Here is a 7228-nt window from a genome sequence, read left to right as displayed (position 1 = left end):
AACCACAAAAGGAAAGGTACATTTGTACCATCCAGTTGGGAGACTTCAAACAATTTTATCCTTGCATTAGTTTTGCAACAAAGTCGCACTGATCACTTCAATTAAACGGTGCCGTCGGACACATTTTTGCATTATCTTTTCCCGTTTCAATTGCTTTTGTTTTGGAAACTGAATTTGACTTATTACATTTAAATCAGTCTTGGGACAAGGTGGACAGTCCAGCCCTGGTATTCCTCCGTGTTTCGAGAATGAGTGAACAAGAAAACTCAAATCACCATCGATCACTTTTTAAACAAATGCTTGATGGACAAACCATTAATTACATTTTGCAACCGTTAAAATCACAGCTGACCCGCATTCAATTTCCCGCGAACCGTACTTTCTTTTTAGACGTGACCAATGGTGAAATTGGAGATTATGCCTTCCAAATTTGGCTCAAAGGAACGAAAGGCATTTCTGCACCAATTTAAAACTATTTCCGGTTTACTGTTTACAGAAGAGTGAAAGCACCGCAAATTCGCAATCTGGCGTTCATTTCGTGTTGAGATTCCGAGTAAATATTTTTATCGACACAACAACTGGCCGCACGAAAAATCGAGGACAGCTTATTGTTCAAATGTACAGCATTTTGTTTGTGGGTCTTATTACGTCAATGATGTCATTGACAAGTGTCTTATTTTTCCGGCGTATTGAGATCACTTGTCCCCGCCCATTGCCACTTGAAATGTTCGATCGCGCTTGATTGCTTTGGCGTAAAACATGTCAGGTTGAGGGGATTTGTAGCTCAAAAAAATGGTGCAAAATTTCATAGAGTTTGTCTTGTTAAAGAATGATATAGAAAAAAAATTTTCTGTCGTGGAAAAACGTGTTAGTTCGCTGTTCGATGTTCAGCTGAAGAGAAGCAAAGAAGAAGATAGTCTTCGTTGCTGGGTAAAACTCGAAGGAAACCAGTATGACATTGCTCGCGCAAAGGTTCGATAAACTGATTTACTAACAAGTCGCTCCTGGATTTCTTCACCTTGATAGGATATAAAGTGTAGCTTGTATAATAGTGATTATTAATTAACATCTTTGAACTTCTTTAGGACTACATTATCGCTGTTTGTTCGACCTGTTCACCGACGTTTTCACTAGAAGAGGCAATTTTGAACGAAAACAACAATACGTCACAATTTGACAGAGCGTCGACGAAAGAAATTCCATCTGCGCTTCAACTGTTGTGCAAACAACAGCAAGACCTTATTGGAGAGGAATCGTTGCAACCGAAGTCAAATCTACGAGACCCAAGCGGCGAACTTATTTCAAGACTCGAAGAAGATGTGACACCGGGCAGACAGGAATGTGCTTATACAGCAAACAATAAATCTGCAAAACAAGAGCAACAGGTCGACGGCATGGTTGTTAAAAATGAAGTAAATGTTATCGACGAACAGAAAAGTAACCCTGGAGTCGCAAGCAAGGAAAAAGTACAGGAAGCCAGCGATGAATCTCTACGAGACTTCGCCCTGAAACTCGGCTATTCTGAATCCATTATCAACACTGGTTTGAGCAAGCTTGGACCTTCGGCAGACGAAAATTCACTACTTTCAGAATTGGTGAAAGCAAAATCATCCGTAAAACAACTAGAGGAGGGATCGTCCACATTCTCTGGGCACGAAAAACCTCATCCTGTGCCCGACGACTGGACCTGCCTCCGACCCATCGTCATCGATGGCAGCAATGTTGCCATGAGGTGAGTTTCATTAAAGGTACCTAATGTTACATTCTTTTGAAACTTATATCTGTTCTCGTCTGTTGATACCTAATATACTTCTCACGAAGTAGGATTGAGATTTTATTTAACAACGCAGAACACGGTGTTTTTATCTCCGGCAAAAATCTCTGCAAGGAAAACAATAGAGCACTTAACCGAAGCGACAACGCTGTTTGTACAAAATATACGGTAGCCTCTCTTGCATGAAAGAAATGCATTTTCTTTATGCAGAAGATATGCGCAATGTTGGATAGAAAATCTTATAAGAACCTACGCTTCAAAACCTCATTTCCATTTCCTACATAGAAAGATCTTGGCATTTATTTGATAACTTAATTGATCGCTGTTAATCAATTAGTCGGTGCGTGTACATTTGTTTTCAGCGGAAAAAGTACTGCACGTGCTCGCGAGGAAAGCAAGTTCCGAGCTCTTTAAAGTTACGATTTCTCTGTCATGTAGAACTGCAGAACGGAAGAACCTAAGCTTGCTCTTCCATTTCGTTGTGAAAGCAATGCTTAAAGCTATTTTGATTTGAATCGGAGGGAGCTATTTATTTCTCCTACCTTGCTCCATAATAATTATTCTCAGCGGAAAGGAATTTGACGTTGCTTCCAATACGCGAATTAGTTTCCGAACTTCAGTTGAACAATTTTGACGATGTTTCAACGGGAAGACGGAAAAGGAAATATGAAGACAGATGTTGTTGAAGGAATCTTGGAACTTGGACGGTTTCTAGCCCGTCTAGACATTGAATTCGAATGTTTCGGCAGCTCAACTTTTGCTATCCTTGCGCACAAGTAAATGATAAATATTTCTTTCTATAATATATTTTGAATCATCGGTGTACAAGATCGCGTTTTTCATTTGTATTTCGTTTTAAATGTTACACAACAAATCCTTGTGATTACAATCTTCCCACAGGAGAGCATTTTTGAGCAAAATTTAGAACTCTCGGTGAAGAGGTGTTGGAATCATGATTCCTCACACGTAAAACATGCAAGTGTTAAATGTGGCAAAATAAATTGTGGAAAAACTTGGTAAACGACAACGGAGATTTTGCGCTAGGAATTGATTCCAGTTGAGGAAAATATTGTCATTGCACGCTAGCACATCAAATAAAGTGATGTGTTATTTATCAGGTGATTTCTTATGAAGAGAAGGCCATTGCACTTGCAACACTTGTTATATGTTTGAGTCTGTCAGAGATTGATAATGTTCTTAGGAAGTCAATAATGGGTCCGTTCATTCATATTTTTGGAGGAAAAGATATTGGTCTTGCGAGAAGTGTCTTAGATTACTAGCTACAGGCAAGGTTATTAAATAAGAGCAAAGTTCATTCTTCATGGAATTTATCTTGTAATTTTGAAATTGATACTGATGTTTCAAGCAGCAAACTTCCATTTTGCATGTAAGATCAAGCTTGCTTTGCAGCTGTCAGTCAGATTCAACATACCCCAGAAGGAATTCTATCCACCAGAAACTATTTAAAAGTATACATAATGTTAGAAAGAAAAGAAGATAATAACAATTACTATATTATTGAATTAAATTGCTTTTGATATGTTGTCAAACAACATGAATGAAAACGAAGCCAAGATGTTGCGTGGCCTTGCTGTTTTGCATTTAACTGAAAGGAAAGGCTTTCATATCTGAAGCTTGATCAGCATGTGATGGACACTGAGTTGCTGTGGTGCCAAAGAGAACATTATTTTTTCCCCAATGGGGGACTTTGATTTAATGAAGATTTAGACTAACTCATGTCACTTTTGTAAAACAAGGAATGAAGTACCTTTCATTTTGAGAATTTTAAGAGAAAACTATCTTGTGTGACCAAGTATAAACCATAAATTATGTTGATTCAAGTTGAGATTATAATGCTGTAACGTTACCCCTTTAACAGCGACATAAAAAGCGAGGGAAGGGAAAAAAAAATATTGACAATCATTACTTAAGGGTATGTTGATCCATGTTGGCAATTACATCAGCCCTAGCAGTATAGGAGGGCAATCATCATTGTCACCTGAAACTAGTTTAATGACGAAGCTCCCATGCTGCTCCTGTGGTGCAGTGATAAAGCTTCTTTAGTAGAAATTAGGTTCAATTCCTGTAAAAGGAGCACACAGAGATTTTCAGGGTATCCCCAAGTCGCCATTAAAAAATAGCTCTTCATGCTGATTCAGAGTTTTTAATTATCATAAAGTGATCTCGCTAATGGATTTTCTTTCAAAGAATCAGCACAGGTAACAGTAGGGTCTGAAACTTGCATCAGCTGGTCAACTTACCATTGTCAATGATAAATTTATACCTCCTTTGGTCGCCTGGACCTGAATACAGAATTTACTCATTCATTCATTCATTTATTCATTCATTGATTCGTTCCTTGATGAGTGTCATGGGGTGTAATGCTGGTGCAATCCTTGGCTAGCCTTTGCATGGGTGGTGACTTCTTTGTTTGCATTCTTTTGTGCTTTGGCCTGTGTGTTCCGACTTGCCCAGACCATGTAACCTGCAATCAGGTATACTTTTCTTTAGACAGGGCAGAAAAGGTACGCCTGATTCAATTTCTTAATGAGTCGTTTGCCGCCCACCTATTAAGAGTGATGTTATCATGTGTCATGCTATAAATGTGAGCCAATCAGAGATTACCCGCGTGTGACGATTCGAGGAAAGATGCGATGAAACAAAATAGAACTCTAGCTGGAATGTCTGCGAAGCCAGACTTTACCTATACAATCAAAGGTATTTCTGCAAATCCTCCTTGACAGTTGGTGCATTTTCTCTGTTCAAACTATCAAGGAACAAAAAATTCCAAGTTAAAATCAGAGAGAAAGCCAAAAACTTCATGTTATCATCAGGCCCAGTCAACAGTACAGTGAACTTTGATGACGAAATGATATATGAAATGGATCATATATGAACTGTGGATATTAAATCAAGTGAGGCTATGATCGTCGCAGTTTTGAACGCAATTTTTGCAATTGCACAGAGAAGCCTGAAACATTCAGGACTTAACGGGGTAAGAACCCGTGACCTCGCGATACCGGTGCGACAGTCTAACCAACTGAGCTATGAAGCCACTGATGTTGGGAGGCGACGCACCGGTATCGCAAGGTCATGGGTTCAAATCCCGTTGAAGTCCTGAATTTTTCAGGCTTCTCTACGCAATTGCAAAAATTGCGTTCATAACTGGGAGGATTATAGCTTCACTTGAAGATGAACTTTATTTAAAGTCAGTTATTTGAAATGCCAGTAAAAGGTGCTAATATAACTGTAATTGATGTCACTAAACATTGTTCAACACTTCCATAAACAATGTTGAATTTCTCCATCAAGCTTGGCTGATTTCCCGAATGTGGCAGCACTAAAGTTCTATTCGTCTCTTTTTGAAACTTGTTGCTTCCGAATATATTCTGAAGGACTTACCACAACTACAAATGTTTTGATTCAGTGGAAGTGGAACAATGCATTTTTTTCTAGACTGTTCGGGACTGTAAATAACACTATTGCCAAATCCCATTGGAAGTACAACTATAATGTCTTGTTTCAGACAAACCATTCTTCAGATGCATTCTGTCTGCCCTTCCTTTAAAAGATTTTTGAAAAAAAAATCTGAAGTCAAAGCAACAGAAGCTGTAAACAGGCCTAAACATCATTCCTGTTCAAATCCTACTTGGTAGCCATAATTTGATCAGCTGTTAACCAATTTTGGAAATTCTGTTGTAACCAATTGGAGAGAGGGTCCAAAAGCTCTATTATTTTTCGGCCAAGCAGAGTTGAGTCCAGATTCTGGACTACCAGCAGACGACTCATTAAGAAATTGTATCCGGCGTACCTTTTCCGTCCTGTCTAAAGAAAAGTACACCTGATCGCAGGTTACAGCCATGTTAAATAGTTAGCAAAAATAAATTTACAAACCAGTGTGTGATGTTTTAGATGAACAAAGGCCACAAGAAAACTGAAGCTCCTTTTTTTGCAGTCATGGCAAGCAGAGAGTGTTCTCCTGTCGTGGTATTGGAATTGCAGTAGACTGGTTCTTACGGAGAAACCATCGCAACATCAAAGTCTTTGTACCTATGTGGAGGTCTAAGGCATCAAGGCCGGAGTCACCAATTATTGACCAAGAAGTGTTAAAAAGACTGGAGGAAGATGGAATTCTTGTTTGGACCCCAAGTGGGGAGAAAGAGAATGGTCAGGTGATCAACTGCTATGATGATCGATACATCATCAAGCATGCAACAGAAAATGATGGCATCATAGTTTCCAATGATTACTTTAGAGACTTGATGCCAGAAAATGCTGAATGGAAAAAGGTGATTGACCAGCGACGTCTTATGTACACCTTTGTTGATGATAAGTTTATGCCACCTGATGACCCTAAGGGCCGGTTCGGCCCAACACTAGATGAATATCTGAAGAAAGGCTGTGGAAAGTTGTGTCCATATGAACGCAACTGTACTTATGGTAATAGGTGTAAGTACCTTCATCCTGAGAGGAACCCAAAGAAAGTTGAAGCAGATTCTACACCACCCTCCCCTGAAAATTTCCCCCCTGAGGTACCCTATGGTAAGGTCTCAGGACCAAGCAGGCCACTGCCTCCATGTCCTTCAGGTGTACAACAACATCCAAGGCCATTACCACCTGCTCCACGAGAGTACCACAAACCACTGCCGCTGCCTCCACAAGGAGAAATTCCAGCACACATGGCCAGGGTGTTCCTCCTACCCTTCGCACAGGCCAGACAGTTGGTATAGGGGAGAGGAGATCCGATCCATTGCCATATTGCAAGGAGTTGCCTTGTGATGTGCAGTTAATGCAGGAGCAGTTTGAGCGGACTCTTAGTGATCCATGCTTCCAAGATCAGGCTTGTGGTGGTGTGCCACGTGGTCCATTGGCACGCCGCGGTAGTGTACCGCAAGTGCCTTATGTCACACAGCCATTCCCAAGTAGGCCACCAGAATTAATGATTCAAGGCTCAGTGATGGTCCATGGAATTCCAAGTGATAGCTGCATGGTCAGTGGTGACTGGATGCTGCAACAGGAGCAGCGCATGTTTGGTAGACAGCGGTATCAGCAGTTCCCACCAAACTTTCAACCTAATAGGCCTGTCCACCCAGCACCAATACCACAGAATACCTGGGGAATCCCTTCATATCCCATGACCAGTCTCACTACCCCCAAGCACCTCAGGCACATTATCAGTACAACTCTGGTCCATTCCTCCGGGTTATGGAAGAACGTCTTATCATGGCCAAGGCAACAGTTATTTTAGATCACGTGCTCCTCCAATCATCGATGGGTGGTGTGGTGATGTGGCTGATGGCCCTAAAGACGGGAACTCTCATCAGATAAAGATTTAGAGAGGTTAAGGATAGAAGCTTACGAAAAGCTTCTGAAATTTTCCAAATGACGTAGAGAAGGTCCTGGCAGTACTAGATAAATATTGTGATGAAACAAACATTGAATCATTGACCCAAC

At 40.5% G+C, this 7228-nt stretch overlaps 1 pseudogene; it reads left to right on the top strand.

Annotated features, from left to right (window-relative positions):
• Positions 1–719: 719 nt before the first annotated feature.
• Positions 720–7221, top strand: LOC138052630 (ribonuclease ZC3H12A-like; annotated as a pseudogene).
• Positions 7222–7228: the final 7 nt, after the last annotated feature.

The sequence above is a fragment of the Montipora capricornis genome, chromosome 6 (assembly GCF_036669925.1).
Source record: "Montipora capricornis isolate CH-2021 chromosome 6, ASM3666992v2, whole genome shotgun sequence".
Classification (NCBI taxonomy): Eukaryota; Metazoa; Cnidaria; class Anthozoa; order Scleractinia; family Acroporidae; genus Montipora; species Montipora capricornis.
This window is presented reverse-complemented; position numbering and strand designations above follow the sequence as displayed.